General features: G+C 36.8%; 1 long non-coding RNA gene across 1 annotated transcript in view; it reads left to right on the top strand.

The window, feature by feature from the left end:
• LOC129399699 (uncharacterized) overlaps window positions 1–20,086 on the top strand; it is a 175,408-nt gene that overhangs the window by 90,251 nt on the left and 65,071 nt on the right. Inside the window, exon 3 of the long non-coding RNA XR_008627279.1 lies at window positions 11,278–11,329. This is a non-coding gene — a long non-coding RNA (uncharacterized LOC129399699). The remainder of the gene's footprint in view (window positions 1–11,277; window positions 11,330–20,086) is intronic.

Below are 20,086 nucleotides of genomic sequence, written 5' to 3'. Positions count from 1 at the left end.
AATATATTTTGTACTGGAACTTATTGGGGTAGGTGTCATATCTTCCCTGTCATAAATTAAGATTCTTTGACCCCTTAACAGGCACATAAAAATAATATTTCATATTACTTGGCCTCCAAAATTTTAAAGAATGGCAAATAGAATTATCAGAAAATAAATCAAAAACAGTTTACTTGTGATGACCAACTTCTATATGTTTTTAATCATTCTTAATCTAGGAGAGAATAATGCACGGAGTGGCATACTCAGTACCACATGATAGAAAGTTTGTGGTTTATTTATTTATATTTTTAATTAAATCATAGTGAGTTAAAAGGTTGTTCATGACTGGGTTTCAGTTACGTAATGTTCCAACACCTATCCCTTCACCAGTGTATATTTCCCACCACTAATGTTCCAGTTTCCCTTTCTTGCAAAACAGGTTTCAAGGTTCTGAACTCCCTAAGCTAAGCTATTTCCTATCCATAAGGCTCTGCAAAATATTCTTGGTGAGGTGTTTATTTCACTGAATTTTTATACATTTCCACATTCTTCTGGCTTGTATAACATCATTTGATAGATCTGCTGTATATCTTTCAGGCTTTCCTTTGTATGTGACTTCCTTTTTTGATCTTGCTGCTCTCAATATTCTGTCTCTATCTTTGGATTTTGTCACTTCGAGTACAATAAATATTGGAGTTTTCCTAACCAGGTCTGTTTTACTAAAATCCTTTGAGCCTCTTGGATGTCAGTGCTTATAATCCTTATCTCTGAAAAGTTCCTATTTATGATTAATTATTGTTTCTTCATCATATTTGCCTTTCTCTTCTTCAGGGACTCCAATGATTCTCATATTCTCTCTCTTGAATTTATCCCTAGTTCTTTGGTGTGCTGTGAGCTTCCAAGAGAAAAGTGTGGGCACACACCAGATGTGAGTGTTCAGTGGCCAAGAGCCATCTCCCCAGGCTGCACGATGGTGATGGACAGACGAAGGACTGGAAGAATAGAGAAACAGGATCCCATGCTTGTTGGCAGTTGGTTTATTTCTCACTCCTCCTTAGCATAGTCCGATCTCTCCCCTTACTGCATGATCATAGTCATAGTTTTGTTCAGAGTCTCCGAGTCATCATAATTCCCTCATCCTGGTCCTCATAGTCCTTATCATAGTCCTATTCTAGTCCTCCTACCCCTTACAGCATAGTTATATAACAATCATGAAGACTGTGGGTACAATAGGTAGGGTTGAGCATTGTCATAACAACCAACAGAGGTAAAGCTACTCCTTCAGGGGAAGTTCTAGGAGATTAATTATAGGACAAAATCTCATCTGAGGGTTCAACACTGTAGATTACTAAAAGATCCACTCAAGGGTGGGATTCCATTTAGAGTATATTGTTTTCTCCTTTCCTCAAATAGTAATCCGCTTAAGCAATCATAGTGAATTTACTTCTTATATTTCTAGTCATTTTGTATGAATACAGTAAGAGAGATATTAAGCTTAAAGATTGGCTCTTCCTGTGGACATCTCATTATATATTCCAGACCACAGTCCTCAGGCCAGGTTAGTCTTTCCTAACCTCAACAGGGTCCTTATCCAGTTGTTTCTTTTTGAGTCATGACAGAGCTTTTTCCATTACCATGCTCTTAACTTATTATACTTCTTATGGCACTTAGCTTGTCCCTTTCCAATGCCAGGGGAGCTTACCGCTTACCCTGGGTCAATCCAGCCCCTTCTTCGGGACCCTGCTTTTGGAGTGCTAGGAATTAAGGGAAACTGAGGCTTGAGTCAAGTAAATATGAATGAATGCCCAGGAGTAAATATTATCTGGAGTCAATTAACTTCCATTTTATAAAAGCATAGCATGAACTGTCTTCCTGTGCCTATAAGAAAAGGACATTGCTAAACAATGCAAGTGACATAAAGGAAAGAGTAAAGCAATATAGGATTATTAGTGCTTGATGGAATTGGGTGTGCCTCAGGGGCACTGTTGTTAGTGTAACTCAATAAAACTAAGCTCCCTGCAGGAGGAGCAAGGACAACCCAATGTTATCCAACAGTGTGGCTGTTAATTTCTTTTCAAAGTATTTTCTTTTTTCTGCTGTTTTCAAGAGGCTTTCTTCTAACCTTGGAGCTCCTCAGTATTTTGCTCAGCTTCTGTTATTTTGCTGTTCAGAGCTACTGTTGACTTAAAAAATGTCATTCACCTTCTTCATATCTCCCATTTCTGACTGTACTTTTTTCCATTTCATCTCTCTTACTTTCTTGTGCTTTGATGACTACCTACGCTATCATTTTTTAAAATTCATTGAACATACTTTTCATTTGCTGGAGTCGTTTATGTCTTTGTTAATATTACTTTCACTGATTGAGCTTGATGGGTTTCTACATGTTTTCTCCATTGGTTTGCTAGTGTTCTTGCTGTAGCGGATGGATCTTTATAGTTTACCTCTCTGGAAGATTCTGAGAGATTAAACTAGAGATTACTCTCTTATCTTCTCTGCCCCTCCTCACTGAAATGGCAGAACAGCACACAGAGGGTTCAAAAGGAGATGTTAAGTATAACTTTAACAAAAATAAAATGTAAGTCAACCATGAGAATATACATATTATCTATTTTAATGTATTTTTCAGTATATAATAACATGTATTTGTGAAATTATTCACGTGCTAAAGAAGAATTTTATGCAAGCCTAGTCTTGTTTTTTCAGAACTCTAAATGTCATAGGTCATCATGTTTATATAAAATAACTATTAGTTTTTTAAAGTAAGGTTATTTGGGGCTGGAGCTATAGCATAGCGGTAGGGCATTCGCTTTTCAAGTGGGTGACCCATGTTCGATTCCTCCACCCCTCTCGGAGAGCCTGGCAAGCTACCGAGAGTATCGTGCCTACACAGCAGAGCCTGGCAAGCTACCTGTGGCATATTGGATATGCCAAAAACAGTAACAATAAGTCTCACAATGAGAGACGTTACTGGTGCCAGCTCAAACAAATTGATGAGCAAGGGGATGACAGTGACAGTGACAGTGAAGGTTATTTGGTTCCTATTTATGCAAGGGTATGGAAAAAAGGTATTCTTACCCAAGTTTCAAGAGCAAATACCTATATTCTCAATAGATACTTAGGAATGAAGTTACTTTTGTAGTTATATATATAATTGGATTTTTTGCATTCAAAATTACTTGATGTCTCCCTTATCAAATGTTTTGCGTCCAAATCTGCAAGATTATATCAGTTATATAATTGGTATTTTTCAAAGCTGGATAGTTAAGATATAACAAGACTTTTTTTTTATTTGAAGAAGCTTCCTACAATCACTAAGTCTAGGTGCTGGTATAGAAATCTCTTGAGAACAGAGTGGTTTTATTTGTGCCATTGAAAAAGCTGACTTTGAAAATTTTCAATTTTCTGAAATTATTCTCCCAGGAACTGAAAGCTTAAAAGAAGGGGCTCACATTATTCAATCTGTCTTAAGGTATTGATCCAGGTCACATGCTCTCTTTGAAATTTGTTTTCTAAAATGAAGGGCAGCAGATGCTATAAATACCCATAAAACCCAAAACAATGAAATAACAACATAGATGGATTTTATACATGCATAAAATATTTGAAAATGTGTGAATGAGTGAAAAAGATGGCAAGAGAAATCTTGAGGTTAAAAAAATAATATGAGGCAGTGCTTCTATAGACATAAATATGAACTCAAAACAGTAATTGCCCCAGAACTTCAGCCATCCAAGGAGCAAGTATTAATGCCAAAAGTCCATGAAATATGTGGAATCCCATTAGATTTTATTGACTATGCCTATGTCTGTGAGAATTATATTCTCAGCAATAAGTGTTAAGTATATTTGCAAGCAACATAGTAAGGAATTTTTGTCTCTGAAATTTGGATCTAGATGGGGGAAGCAGGAGGGAGAATTTCCCAAGATGTGTTTGGGGTCTAGTTTATATTTTCTTTGTTTAGAAAAAATCCTTTAGTCCAGAAATGATATTAATATTGTATTAGACTAGTAGTGGTTGCAGGTACTTAGCAGATAAAAATAAGAGGAGCTGGGAAGATCACCCAAAGGGAATATGTGCAAGTCTGGTCTGCACAAGATCCTTGGTTTGATCTCCAGCATTGCATGGTAACCCAAGCACCACTGGATGTAGCCCTGATAATTGCTGAACATCATATAGATGATTCTAGTGGTCCCTGTACTTCCAGCCTAACCAGCTCGGCATCACTGGACAAGCACTTAGCACTCAGACCCACACTGTCGATTTATGCATCACCAGAAGTGACTCTTGAACTTGTGAGCACTACTGGGGAGACCCCGCCAAGTAAAACAAATAAATAGGAGTCCTCTATGGAAAAGCATGACTTTTAATGTTTTCAGTTTATTTCTATAGTCAGCATTTATAAAAAACATGAGTTTACAAAGTGACATAGAAAATACAGCAAGAAAATAAGACATCATGAAGAGGTCAGAAGTACAAGCATCAGCAGAGACCTGCACACAGAAGTTCAAATCCACAGTGCTTTCTCAAGCTTAATACTGTCCCATTAACCAGAATGAGTGAGGTGGCCTAGCTGAAAGTCATTGTGGATAGGAACTACCAAGATGCTGAACTTCATCAATAAATAGAGATCCCAAACAAGTATGCAACTTCTTACACTTAAATTTTTTATCAATCATTAATGTAAAAAATCATAAGTACCAATATTTGAGGACCCAATAATTATATTCTATTTTAATGAATATAGAGAGTCTCTTGCCCGCACGCCTGGCTGTCTTCCCTGAGGCCCCTCAGAGGGGATGGGCTCAGGCTTCCATCCCCACCCCGAGCAGAGCTCCTAGCAGCCAAAGACCACCGGAACCTAGCTACAGCCATGCTTAAGGCTCCTCTCCACACGTTTGGACAGGCTTCAAGCATGAAGGTACTGGCAGAGGAACCCAGGTGTGTATAATCCCATCAATGGTCAACATCCAGAAACTTAAAAGCAAGCTCTCAGAAGCGCTTTGTGGCCATGCGATATCTCATAGCTTTCTTCTCCCTCTGGGAGAAATTGCCAAGCTTCTAAGAGTTTCCTGCCCATATGGGACAGCCTTGCAAGCTTCCCATGGTGTATTAATATGCTAAATCCAGTAACAAACTGGATCTCTTTCCCCTGACCCTGAAAGAGCCTCCAGTGCAACATCGTTGGGAGGGCCGAGTCGAGAGAGACTTCTAATATCTCAGGGAAAGGACGAATGAGAGGTTACTGAGCCCGCTAGAGAAATTGACGATTAATGGGATTTCGTGATTCGTGATTTTAATGAAACTCACCTCTACTACCTTATTTTCCCTTCTCAGAAGCAATGTACAACTCTTTTTAGCTGATTCTTTTAGGCTTTACCTTCTTACTCTAAAAGAATATGGTTGTTATCTTATTTGTTTCCTTCATGATAAACCATATCATTTGTTCATCCTCTGGATCCACTATGCACAGGAACATTTCATGTTCTCTTCCTCATTTTCCCATCTAAAACATTAAATTTTCTTTCTATTACTACTCAGTAATTATGCAAAACCTTTTTATTACTAAGAATTAAGAAAGGACAAGATGGCATACTTGCACATTTTTTTCTTTTCTTTGAAGATAAAATTGTGTTATTTTTCTGTATTATTGTAAATTCAACCAAACAGTTCATCACTTATGTAAACAATAACTCAGTAGAGTCAAATGATGCATTTATTAAAGTTGTATTTTTTAACTTAATTTGTTTTGGTTTTGGGGGCCACACCTGGAAGCGCTCAAGGCTTACTCCTGGCTCTGCACTCAGAAATCATTCCTGGTGGTGGTTGTGGGACTATGAGAGGTGTCGGGATTGAAACAGGTCAGCTGTGTTCAAGGCAAGAACCCTACACACTGTGTTATTACCCCAACCCCAAATTAAAAAAAAAAACTTATTGTGTTATGTAATTTACAAGGTTATTCATAGTTGACTTTCAGACATACAATTTTCCAATACCAATAGGACCACCAGTGTCAATTTTCTTCCACAAGAGTCCTCTGGTTCCCTCCCGTCCCACTGCATGCCTCCTTGACAGGCACATTTTAAAGTTTGGCTGTTGTAGTTTGTATCTCATGCTTACAGTTCTTGTGGGTCTGTGGTCAGATGTATACATATACCACACCTCTACACAGACAATATGCCTGAGGCCCCACCCTTGTTCCTGTTTCCTTCCTAGTTCTTCTTCCTCCCCTCAGTTTCTTTCCTTCCCTATCCTTCTCAGTTCTATAATCTAGGCACCAGGGAAATAAAAATCATTCTTGGTGCCTTCTAAATTGCTCTAAGTGTCTCTGCCTCTGTCATTTGGGCCTAGTTATTAGTCTGACGTAGACCTTCATTATTATCCTGAGATTCTTTGTTTTGTTTTGTTTTTGTTTGGGGGCCACTCCCAGCAGAGCTCAGAGATCCCTCTTCATGGGCTTGGAGGACTATTTGAGGTACTGGAGATTGAAACCGGGTCAGCCACATTCAAGGCAAGCACAACTACCCCCTGTCAGATCTCTCTGACCTCCCCCTGAAATTCATTTCTTTGGGGGAATGAAGAGAGGGCACACCAGTTGGGTACAACCAGCAGTACCCAGGGGCTGTTCTTGGCTCTTCGGTCAGAAGTGGCACCTAAGGAGGGGCCTTATGCATTGCCAGGGATGAAATTTGGGTCAGGAGCATGCAAGGCAAGAGCCGACCTCCAGTGCTGTCTTTCTGGTCTCAGATTTTTTTGCTTTCAGTGTCAGTGAACCCATTTTCTCAAGCCATGTTTTCTTTTTTCCTTATTTTAGACCAGAAATCTTAAAATGTTTTTTCTTTTATTTAAAATATTTTAGGTCATAGGGTCCTTGATCATAAATATTTTGCCTTAAAATTCTGAGATCAGACATGCTATTATCATTGACTAGAAAACTCAACACAGGAGAGATCTCAATTGTGCCTAATTTTGTCTGTAAGTTTTAAAGTATTCCTATTAAAATCAAAGCAATATATGTACTTTGGCCATAGATACCCTTGGTAACATATATTTTTAAGAGGTTTGAAATTGTACTCCTAGTTATAAGTCAGTTTCAGCTCAATAAAATTTTTAATACTTTAAAAATACTTTAAATATTTTTTTTAAAAAACAAGCAGATTTTGGTTTTGATTTTGGATGCTTTTAGGTTATTTTTATATTTTTTGCAAGCAGTATTTTTTGTAGACATAGAAAACTTTATTCTAAAATTTATATGGAGAGACAAATGCAGTAAACTAAAATAGTCAAGAGAGAAAAATAATGTGAGAAGAATTTTCCTACCTAATACTAAGGATTATCCTATATGTACAGTAAGCAAAACAGTGTGGTATTGGCAGAAAGATAGAAATGTAGATCAATAGAATACAAAAGAGAACCTGGAAATAGAACCAGACAAATATGCCTAAGATGTTTTTGACAAAAGGCCAAAACAATTCAATGGAGTTAGAATAGTCTTTTTCAACAAATGATACTAGGACAGTAGGGCATTCATTGCAAATAAAACTAAATAAATATCAACCTAAACCTTAGATAGTATGCAAAAAATAACTTAAAATGGATCACAGACTTAACTAGAAAACCTAAAACTATATAATTTTTAAGAAATAAACATAATAAAATAAAATCTTTAGGATCTAGTGCTAGCACAAATTTCAGAGACTTGGCAAAATACTGATCTATAAAAAAGGGGGAAATGCTAAATGAGATATTATAAAACTTTAAAACACAAGACCCTATTAAAATCATGAAAAGCAAACTATAGATTAGAGGGTATATTTTGGGGTGGTTGGATATAGTACAGTGAATAAGGTAAATGTGGCTGACCTGGGTTTGATCTCTGGCACCCCATGTGGTACCCCAGCCCTGCCATACCTAAGAGAGGAAAAACCCTAATCACCACCACCAGGTATGGCCCACAAAAACAAGGAGACAAAAAGAATATAGTTTAAGCATATTCTAAAAAGTAACAAGTTGCAAACTATAACACCCAAAAGGAGAGAGAACAAAAGGGAATGCCCTGCCACAGAGACAGGTCGGGGTGGTGGGGGTTGGGGTGGGGGTGGTGGGAGGGATACTGGAAACATTGGTGGAGGAGAATGGGCACTGGTGGAGGGATGTAAACAAAATGCAAAGATGAAAGTTCATAAGTTTGTAACTTCAAAAATAAATAAATAAATAGATTAATAAATTTAAAAAAATAAATAAATAAAAATAAAAAGTAACAAGTATATGGAATATGTAACAGATTCTCAAAAGTCAATATTAAACAAACTCCAGTTGTCAAATGGACTAATTAAATAACAGACATTAATTTGACAAAGGTATACAAAGACACAGACATGTTCAACTCCATTAAAATCATTTTTTAAAGTTCAAATTAAAATCATTGTGAAATATACAGTTATCAGAATGGCGAACCTTCTGTTTTTTATAGGGGTCTCCCAAGTGCAAATTTGGGGCCTAAGGGCAATTTCTTCTGAAGGTGGGTCTGGTCCTGGCAGTGCAGTGATATTCAGGTCCACTGGTGCTGGGAGACTCCATGCTACACCTAGTGGTAACTTGGGAACCAAGCAGTGTCAGGGATCAAACTCAGGGCTTCATAATGCCCAAAAGGAGAGAGAGAGTATGGGGAATATTGTCTGCCATAGAGGCAGGGGGAGGGTGGGAAAAGGGGAGTATGCCCGGGATATTGGTGGTGGGGAATGTGCACTGGTGGAGGGATGGGTGTTTGATCATTGTGAGATTGTAACCCAAACATGAAAGCTTGTAACTATCTCATGGTGATTCAATAAAATTTTTAAAAAAATTTTAAAAAAACCCTCAGGGCTTCACATGCAAAACATGTTCTACACCCCTATCTCCCCAGACCTTGGCTAAAATATTAAAAATGTCAAAGATGTCAACACCAAATGCTGGTAAGAATATGGAGAAATAGTATGTCTCATATATGGCTAATAGTAAAGGAAGATGACATGGCAACTTCCAAAGATAGTTCAAAAGTTCTTTATAAACAAAACATGCTATTATATTTACCCCCAGCAGTTGAATTTTTTCAATTTACTTCAAAGAAATGAGAATATATGCATACAAAAAGCCTAGACATATACACAATTTTTCATAGATACTATATTTGTTAATAGCCAAAACAGTATAGACCAGATGGCCTTCTGCAAGTGAATGGTTAAATTGTGGTACATTCATATCATAAAAAACTACCTAACAATTTTTTAAAAAGGCTTTTAAACCAATAACTCATTTGAAGTCTGAGGGAATTATAGCAATCTAAAAATATAGCATGCTGTAAGGTTGTATTTATATAACATTCTAAAAATGATACAATCAGAAAAATGAAGGAAAGATTAGAAATTGTCAGTAGCCAGGGACACAGAACAAGGCAAATATGGTTATAAAAAAGAAATTTAATAGGTCTTTGTGGTGATGGAAGTTTTTATCTTGAATACAGTGGTGGATGTGCAAGTCTACACATAATATATTTAGATAAACATAATACAGGTGAAACCACACAAATGCACACATAAATCACTGTATCACTGTCACTGTCATTCCATTGCTCATCGATTTGCTCAAGCGGGTATGAGTAACGTCTCCATTGTGAGACTTGTTGCTACTGTTTTTGGTATATCGAATACGCCACAGGGAGCTTGCCGGACTCTGCCGTATGGGCATGATACTCTCGGTAGCTTTCTGGGCTCTCTGAGAGGGGCGGAGGAATCGAACCCAGGTTGGCCACGTACAAGGCGAACGCCCTACCTGCTGCGCGCACACATTAATAAGTAAAGTAAAACAAGTAAAATGGGAACTTAAATAAGATTGACATATCACATCAATGTCAGTGTCCTAGTTGTAATATTACACTATAATGTTGCAAGATGTTATCTATGTTTAGTGCAAACTGAGTCAATGGCACCTACAATTACTACATTATTTCTCACAACTCCATGTAAATTTAAAATAATCCAAAAACAAAAAAAAAAGGTTTTGATTAAAATGCATGATTGTTCACCTATATTTAAAGTTCACCTTTATTACAAATCCCAGCCTTACATGTAAAGAGCCAAAAGCCATCTGATCCTCAATTCTGTTACATAGGTCAGGATATGTTCCCTGTGTTATGGTTGTGGGGAAAGCCCATTCTCCTGGGCACCCAGAGAGTTCTTTCAATCTGGAAACTGTTTCAAAGAAATTTCTTTATCACGGTTGCTTATTCGGTTCTATTTTCTTGATTTTTTCCCCCTGAAATTAAAATTGTTCCAGTGTTGGCTCCTTACCCCGAGTTGCCTACTCTTTATTTCTTTTCTGTCTTTTGGTTCTTTACTCTGCCTTATGACAGATTTTTTTTACCCTAACTTTCAGTTCTTCTTTTGATTTTTTTTTCATTTCTGCTATCATAAATTTTTGCTTCAAAAGTTTACTCTCATTTTCTGAATATTGTTTCACTTGTAAAAAGTATCCTGTTTCTATTTAATGATGTATAAAATATTTATGCATGTAAATATATGTATCTGTAGTATGATATATAGCTACATATCAGTAAGTATAGTTTAATATATAAAATACATAATTCTTCTTCTGCTTGCATACTATTTCCTAGAATTATTTTGTTGCTTATTTATTATTTTATCTTTCATGATGGAGCTCTTCTTAAGTAACTTCAGTTTAAGTATTTTTTTTTCTTTTTGGGTCACACCTGGTGATGCACAGGGGTCACTTCTGGCTCTGCACTCAGGAATTATCCCTGGTGGTGCTCAGGGATGCTGGGAATCGAACCTGGGTTGGCCTCGTGCAAGGCAAATGCCTTACCCGCTGTGCTATCACTCCAACCCCCAGTTTAAGTATCTTAAGCATCTTGTAATTCTTGTTTTTGTTTCTCAGGCATGTCAATGCACTAAAACTTCTAATGGTACAGGGCTGGATTATTTTTGACTAGAGGCCTAAATGCAGGCAGGTCCATATTGGATCATATGAATGGGGACTACTTGATACCATGATGTTACGTCTTTTCACCATTTCCTGGTCTACAAATCAGGAAATTCTCCTATAAATTGAAGATATAACCCTGGATGTCAGATTTGAATAACCATGTAGGAACCTTTGTTCTCAGCACATATTTGCTTAACCTGCCTATATATTTTGCTTTATTTTTAATCTTTGCCTCAACTGTGCCCATTTTCTTTCAGGTTCTCTATTTTTCCTTCCCCCCAGTTTTAGATGGTTTTTCCTTTCATTTTCTTCCAGAATATCAAAGTTCTTGACCTGCGCAATGATTGGAGTGGATATCTAGGGAACTGTAAGTGCTTTATAACTTAACATGTCCTGATTTAAGTCTCCACCTAAACTCTGTTCCAGAAGAGTACAAATGCCACTTGATTCCTTAGTATGTATCTGTTGATTCTTGGCTTTCTTATGAGTCTAGAATTCTGCTGTTCTGACTGAGAAATATTCTGCTCATCTACAAATCTCATTTAATGCTTCTAACATTTTGTTTCTGTTATCTTCTCTTGTTTTTCCATTTCCTTTGTGGCTTCATGCCTTTAATTTTTTTACTATAATAAACATAGATGCACAAACCTCTTCTAATGACAGTTCTATAAACCATGATGCCTAAAATAAAACTTAAAAAAAATTAAATTCTTTACTGATGTTTAAGTTTACTGTGGAGAAAAGTATATATAAAGGCATATGTTCAATCTGCAATTTTAGCAGGACATCTGGAGATACAATTTTCTATCCTCCAAACTGGCAAAAAAAAGTAAGGCTTGATTATGCCAAGTTTTGGTGACAGTGTGAAACAATTGGAACATTTGTACGCTACTTATGGAAGTAAAATTAGTATTACAGTATTAAAAAAAGAGTTTGGCAGTACCTATTAATTTCAAATATGTCTATAATCAACAACCCAGAATTTTTTATAAAAATATTTAAACTTATGGGGGCTGGAGCAATAGCACAGTGGGTAGGACATTTGCCTTGCATGAGGCCAACCCGGCTTCGACTCCCAGCATCCCATGTGGTCCCCTGAGCACTGCCAGGGGATAATTCCTGAGTGCAAAAACCAGGAGTAACCCCTATGCATCGCCAGGTGTGATCCAAAAAGCAATATATATATATATGTATATGTATATGTATATATTTCAAACTTAGAAATTACACTCATATTCACGTAGAAAAGTATAGTAATAAGCATCCTCTATACTTGAATCAGGCTAATAAAATGAGTACACTAAACAATTAAACTCTCTGCACCCCCACCCCTCTTTTCATACACATCCCTTCCCTTTGGCTTTAAAACAAGTAACCAACTTGAAAAAATCGTAAAAGCAGTTGAGATAAACATAAGTAGCTTTAGAACATAGTTCCCTTAAAATGATGTTTGCACTTGAATAAGATATGTTGTTTCCCCGAATTTTAAAAGTAGTTTTTATCTAAGTGCAGAATTTTGCATCACCTTTTGTTTTATAGCATATTGAGTATAGACCTGCCTTCCAGATATAATATGAACAAATCTACTCTTTAGTTAATTTGTAGAATAATCTTTAAGCCTGTCTTGATGCATTTGGTGTGGTGGAATGCTTGAATCCCAGAAGACTGAAGAAATCTAGTCCTTGTTTTCTATCCAATAAAGATGAGGAACATTTCTGCAAGAGTCTGCCTAAAAGAAAGAAAAATAAATTCTTCTTTATTTTAGTGGCATTTTCTGTAACTTCCAAACTGTTTCCATTTATTTGAGTTTGTAATTGCTTTGAATACTTTAAAAAAATATTACAAAGTGGTTCAAAACAACAGAAGTAGCAGCACAATATTGACCATTCTGGTCATCTTGTCTAAACCAAATGTCAGTTCATGCCCTTGTTAGTTCTAAGAGGGAACAATTCTGGTACAAAGCTTGATTATGTGAATGCCTTTCAATTATGTGCAGAGTGCTCACTGAAGCATTCTAAAAGCTCCAATTAAATTCTCAGTGCTTACCTCATGTGACTGGAGAAATATAAAATATATTTTCAAGCATAAAATGCCCAGTTTCAGATAAATTACCTGTTTTCTTTATGTCATCTTCTTTTTTACCATTGAAAAGAAATATTTTTATTTTATTTTATTCCCTCCCAAATTTTTTATTCCCTACCCAAACCATGTAAGATATAAACAGTTTAAATATTTTGTATTAAATATGTTTTTTTCTAGTTTTAAAGGGATGCTGGAAAATATTTTCTATGACAATAAAAGTGATATTATAATTTTCCTATTATAATTTTCCAAATGCCTCTCTTTTCTGTAGCCTCTTGAAAGCTTTCCATATCTTTGAATTAGTATGCAAAGTCCTAAGCAATAGCAGCTTAGAGTTTTGAATGATGGTATTTTAATTTCCTGTGAGAGTTACATTTAATTTGTGTATATATGTACCTCATAATCCTCTTCTGGTCTGGAAAAAGAACCTCAATTGGGGCCAAAGGGAAAGATATGATTCTAAGAGCGAAGGACTCTGAGTTTTGAGCCTAAATTTCTTCTTCCAGTAAAGATAGTAGAGCACAACAAGATGATGTCAACATTCCTCCTCAGGAGTACGAATGCCAATACAAATGACAGATAAACTTATCTACATGCATACCTTGCACTAATCTATAGACATTATTTTATTTGATTACCCCAAGCCGTTTAAAGCCAGGGTACTGGACTGTCTGTTGTAAACTTGTTTTCACTGCCATTCTGTTCTAACTTCTAGTTCATTATAAACGAAGACATGGGAACTGTGTTTCTCTCAGTGCTCTCTTTGTGTTGGGTTGTGTGGTTAAGGATTCAGGGGGTTATTTTTATTTGGTTGTTTTTTTTTTAAATGGCACCTGGAAGTGCTTGGGATAGATGGGTGAACAACACTGAAGCTCACAGAGCTCCTGGAGTAGCCCTTGAAACGCTGTCACATGACTACAGCACATTAACCTGATTGGTGGCATCTTCCAACGATTCTTTGGTGCTTCATACTGTCATTTTTCCCTCCCCCAACTTGGCTAAAGTTTTATATCCAAGATCATTCAAAGTTTATGTAAGTTTTTTTATTTCCTCTTTTGGAACTTGAACTGCATAAAGCAACTTATGTTTTCCTGGTTGAACCTGGAAACAAGAAAGTTCCATTGGGCCTTAACATCTGTGAAGGTATACACATATATGTCTAGAAAATATGCTCAGTCCCATGGGAGTGAAGATCACCACTGGACACATGGAGATCCTGAATTTTCAGCAAAGCATTATATAAAAATTTCAAAGTTCAAAGTTTCTCCCAAGAATTAACTATAGATGCTTCTACCTAAGTTCTTATTTTCCCTTCCCCAGATTTCCAGCTACATAAAAAGGAGTACTTAGGAATGGAATACATGTCCATCAAACTCCTGCTCTAGTAAGACCCAGTTGTCCTAACTCTGTCAAGAAGAGATCACCTACTATGTATTCAGGCTAAGAGAATTCTTGAACACTGGCAATGTGAAAGGCAGGGTAGACTCTACCACCTTTGTATCCAGTAAAAACCGCATTGCTGTTTAAGGTCTCGCCTCAAAAGTGATGCAGTTTCACTTCCATTTAATTCTTTTGATGACCAGTAAATGATGAAGACCAACCCAGATTCGGGGGGATAGGAAATATGGATCTTTTTCTCCATAGAAAAGATAAAAGAATTTGGAGATATCTCTATTAATATTGGGAGAGGTTGGGAGCCACACCAATATTTCTTCTGACTCTGTGCTCCGGAAAAACTCCTGATTTTTAGGGATACATAGGCAGTGCTGGGGATCGAACCTGGCGATCCAGGCATCTTTATTACTAACATATTGTAAATCATAGTGTCTAAATTAAACATTGGAGGAATATGGATTATACATGTCAAAGAACATAAAATAAACATGGAAAATAAAAGTTATCAAGATAGCTTTACGTAAAATTACTCCCATCTTTAATATCCCTGATTTTTCTCTTATTTTCTATAAGGCACTAGTATTTTATATAGGGTATTATGTGACTTTCCTCATCAGAGTGTAGTCACTGCACAAAGAGGAATTTTTCTTCTTTGTTTACTTATGTATTTTTAGCACATAAAACTGGGTCTGCCAAGCAAAAAACACTCAAGTTTATTTGCAGTATGAAAAGATGAATTTCTCCATATTAACACTTTGTATCTCAGTGATAGTTTTTTAGCTTTCCCAAACTTTCTACTGATAGTTACTCTAATAATATTATCTCCAAAATAAAGGACAAGTTATTATGTGATGAACTTTTATAAAAATAACCCAGTCATGAACTTGTATAGCTAAAGCCAAGTTTCTTTTCTATTAAATTGGAAATTATTTTCTCATTACTCCATTAAAGTCCTTGACCTACAGATGATTTATATTTGTATCATACACTACTTGCTGAATATAACTGAGTTAGCCTCCAATAAAAATCCTTCTCTCTTCCTTTGTGTTATACATGGAAATAAACAAATCTAGAGTTATTCTAAGGAAATCAGTGAGGAACAAACAAGTTAGGGTTGTGCTTCTGTTGAAACTTTCCTAGCTACTTTCTGGATAAAATCACTGAGTGAAAGAATAGTGCAAAATGACTAACCCATTGTATCACAAAGGGCAACTGGATGACTGTTCCAAAGGTTGTTTCTAGTCAGTCCAGTCATATTTCTAGATATCAATCATGTCATGTAATCATCCAGCAATAGTTTTCCAGGCCTAATTTTTTTTTTGTTTCTTTTTGAGTCAACACGTGGTGTTACACAGGGGTTACTCCTGGCTTTGCACTCAGGAATTACTCCTGGCAGTGTTCGGGGGACCATATGGGATGATGGGAATCGAACCTGGGTTGGCCATGTGCAAGGCAAGCGACCTACCCATTTTGCTATTGCTCCAGCCACAGGCCTAAATGTTTTAACTTGCCTGAAACAGAACAAATGCCTTTTCACCTTGGCAGGTGTATTTAGACATGAGGAAATGTGGTGAACTTAGGCAACTTGGTGAATCTATAAAATTAAGAACATTAAATGCAGACAGATGTACATGCCTGAAATTTACTTAAAGTCCACAACTAACTGTAAAACGTGACAGAGAATTTTAACCTCTGCGAGCCTCTGCTTTCTGGTCGGTAAAATGCTCATCAAATACCATATCTTCCTCTTAGAATTGTGTGAGGGTAAGAAGGATGTACTCAAAACTCATAACACAAGCACAGTAATATCTAGTATATCGCGATAGTTATTGTTTGTGGTAAGAAATTGTTTTCTTGAAATCGATGATACATAATGGGTTTGGCAAATTCAAGTATTTTGACAAGGATTACCATCTCTTCTTTCCTTTTCACAGCAGAAAAAGCTCACTGTCACTGTCATCCTCTTGCTCAGCAATTTGTTCGATCGGGCACCAGTAACGTCTCTCATTGAGAGACTTATTGTTATTGTTTTTGGCATATCCAATATGCACAGGTAGCTTGTCAGGCTCTGCCGTGTGGGCTCCACACTCTCGGTAGCTTGCTGGGCTCTCCCAGAGGAGCGGAGGAATCGAACACAGGTCGGCCGCATGCAAGGCGAACGCCCAACCGCTGTGATATTGCTGCAGCTCCACAAAAAGTTGCAACTAAGAAATGGGCCTACAAATCAAACTGCTCCGGCTTAATGTTTTGGCTGTGACCTCACTAGGTCCCTTGTATATTAGGACTATGTGGCAGATCTGGGCTGATGGAAGAAATCTCTGCTGTTGTTTACTGACCAAAGATTTCGCACTATTGTAAAGATATTTCCAAATTCATTTGCTCATCATTCTAGCCACAGGAGTAAAGTGGATTGTTGTACTGAGAGAAAACTGTTGGGCTTTCCCCTGCTGTGAGTAGTTACTTTCTTTAAACTTTATGGGAATATGTATAGTCATGGAGTTTAAATCTCCCTTGAGTCGTTTCTTTGTCTGCCTTGGCATACTCTATGCTGGTATTTTCCAGCTGCATACTAGTGAGCAGTGAAGGAGGAAGCCTGCCCAGGAAAAGCACAATGGCTTGAGCCACAGCTTTTGTGACAGGGATGCCATTGTCTATTCCCTCTAGGTCATAAGGCCTCCCCTATTTACGTGACCAAGTGTTGACACTGAACATGTGCGTACATTTATCAGATGCCCCATTAGTAAAGATAAAGAGTGCTCTTCCTTCTTTTGCTCTAAGAAAGCATTTCAAATTGCTACTCAAATATAAGTGGGATAGACAAAAGTTTTATTCAGTATTTTATTTTGCAATCCCGCCCCCAAATGTCTGTGTCCTAGAATGATTGCAATTTTGATTCATTTATAGCCAGCTACTCTAGATGACCATGCTGAGGTCTCCAACAGTCTTGCAGGTTAAAAGTCACTGAGATCAGGGCCATCAACTTTATTTTACTTGGTAAGTTCTCTCCAGAAACTAAAAAAGCAAGTATAAGGAATCCTAAGACTATAAGGTAATATTATATAGATTTTTTTAATGCTTGGAAGGCACACAAGTAAAGAACCGAAAGCTAACCTTTTCTCTCTAAAACTCAAGGACAGAGCTCAATTTTCAAATTATTTTGGGGTGGGTGGGTAGGGGTGACCTCCCAAGCAGTGCCCAGAAGGCCTTTTGGCCCTTCCTGGTGTTTCTGGCCAACTGATCTGGTTAGATCAATACCAAGGTCTGAGTATGTCATGCTTCTTGTGCCCTGTGGTTCTGGGCTTACCAGAAGCACTCGGGTGGTAGTCAGGCCTGTGTACTGTGCTACTTGGGGAACTATGTGCTGGGCCCTAACTGGGGTCAGTTATATGCAATAAATGCACTTTTACTCCTCTATTATCATTCCAGCCCCCTTGAATTTTTTGCAGTGTCTGTGTTAATTGGGTCGTTGCCATGACTCTAGAACAGAGAATCAGATTTTCAAGGACTCCCTTTAGTTAAAGGCGGATATTAAAGCATGGATAACATCACCTCACAGGTAAAACAGAGACATACATTTTTCATCATTTCTCTCTGGTTTTCATAAAAGCCTCCTATTTCATTCCTTCCAGCAGTGATACATTCTTATATGCTTTGTGAGATCCATTTATAGGAATAATCTCTTTTCTTGATCAACACATTAAATATTCCATCAAAGATATAACGGCATCTCCTATAATATTCAATGTTTAAGTGTAGAATATCATGGATTCTGATTAATGAGTAAGCTAAGATGCGGCTGGGAGGCTTGCATTTGGATCGTCAGCAGTGTTCATGGTAGGGGCAGATAATGGGATGTGTATAGTGTCCAATCAAACCTGTGGCTTCACCCACACAAAGCGTTGGTGTGTTCTGCTCTTTGAGCCATCTCCTTGGCCCTCCTTTACATATTTCTAAATATGCATTTGCTATGCTTCATTTAACACATAGACACTGCATGGGTAATTGATCTTTTTCTTCGACTGGTATGATGGAGATTGTTTTTGCAGGCGCCAAGTAACTTTAGAAAAGAACTTCACCTAAGAAATATGTTTCAGCATCTAATTATATCTTTCACCATCTAAATTGACTTTATTTTTCTTCTAAACCGACATTATATACATAAGTCAGGTACAAAGTAAAACCACCTTTTATGTGGGTTTGAATTTCAGGCAGAAAATAAAATGTGGGGACATAATCACGGAGCCATTTGAAAGGACGGGTTTTACTCCTCCTCCTTGACAAACATAGGTAATACTTTACCAGGGACCAAAAATAATAAAATGCTAGCAAAAATACTTCGGTGGAGGATCCATTTACATAATGCATCTTTAACAAGGGAATGAGTGAGAGCATATGTGACAATGCTAGCATGATGTTCTCGCCCTCCTGTCAATTATCCTTGAGTCACCCTGCAGTTTAAGCTTTAGGTCAATAAAATGAATTTCAAAGCAAAAGCCTTCAGCACCACGAAGGAATTAACTCTGTGGGGTTGCTTCAGAAAAGCAATGCATTTTCCATTGCTTTTACTTCATGTAGTAATTTTTTCCCCAATATCTGCCTTCCATCAGAAGGGTCCCCTATTCACATTTAATTCTATTTCTGGACAAGAATTCATCTCTATAAACAAGTATTTTTTCTTTGAATAAACACTGGGGATTTAAATTGCAATTTTAAAATAAAGGGTATATGTAATGAATCTCTATCAAATATTCTCATGTAACTGTTTTTATTTTTAACATCACAATATTTTGTATATTTCTTTCCAAGTTGCTATGCCATGCAATATGCTGTCTTCCCACGCCAAAAGAGAATTAATTTCCACGGAGAGGAATCAGGGCTTAAACTGACTTTTCAATCACTGGGGATAATCTGAAACCATCTTGTTATCTTCTTTCAACAAATTCACTTTTTTATATCTTAACACACAAAAAAAGATGTGAAAACCAATCGCCTTCACTTTTTTTTTTTCATTTAAAGTAGGGTCAGCAAACCTTTTCTTAACTTCATTTTGAAACAATTTTAGATTTGTAAAAAAAATAGAAAATACAGAGCATTGCCATAGAGTCATACCCAATTTCCCCAATTATTAATACATTACCTTAGTAGGAAACATTTATTATCATTAATGAGATGATAATAGAATAATTAGCTAAAATTTATACTTTATTTCTATTTCTTTAGTATATATTAATGTCCCTTTTCTGTTCCAGGATCCCTCCCAGCAAAGCACATCACATTTTGTCTTAGCATTTCCTTGGGCTCTTTTTAAGTTGCGATAGTTCCTCAGATTCTCTTGCTTTTAATCACCTAGAGAATTTTGAGAATTGAAAACTTTCTATGTTGATCTCAGTTTGAGATGTATGTGATATTCCCTTAAGATTAGTGTTATGGATCTTTGGATTGAAAAACCACAGTGGTTAAGTATAATTTTTGTTTGGATTGGGGGCCACACCAAGTATTTTATCATATAATATCTATGATATATTATCAACATAGTTTTTATCATTATCACTGTGGTAGTGTTTGTCCTTCTAAAGTTACTTTTCTTTAACTCTTTCTATGTTATGATTTTGGGACATAAGTCACTATGCACGGCCCACACTTAAGG

This window comes from Sorex araneus, chromosome X (genome assembly GCF_027595985.1).
Source record: "Sorex araneus isolate mSorAra2 chromosome X, mSorAra2.pri, whole genome shotgun sequence".
Classification (NCBI taxonomy): domain Eukaryota; kingdom Metazoa; phylum Chordata; class Mammalia; order Eulipotyphla; family Soricidae; genus Sorex; species Sorex araneus.
The sequence above is the reverse complement of the archived record's forward strand: the minus strand, read 5'-3'. Positions and strand labels throughout refer to the sequence as shown.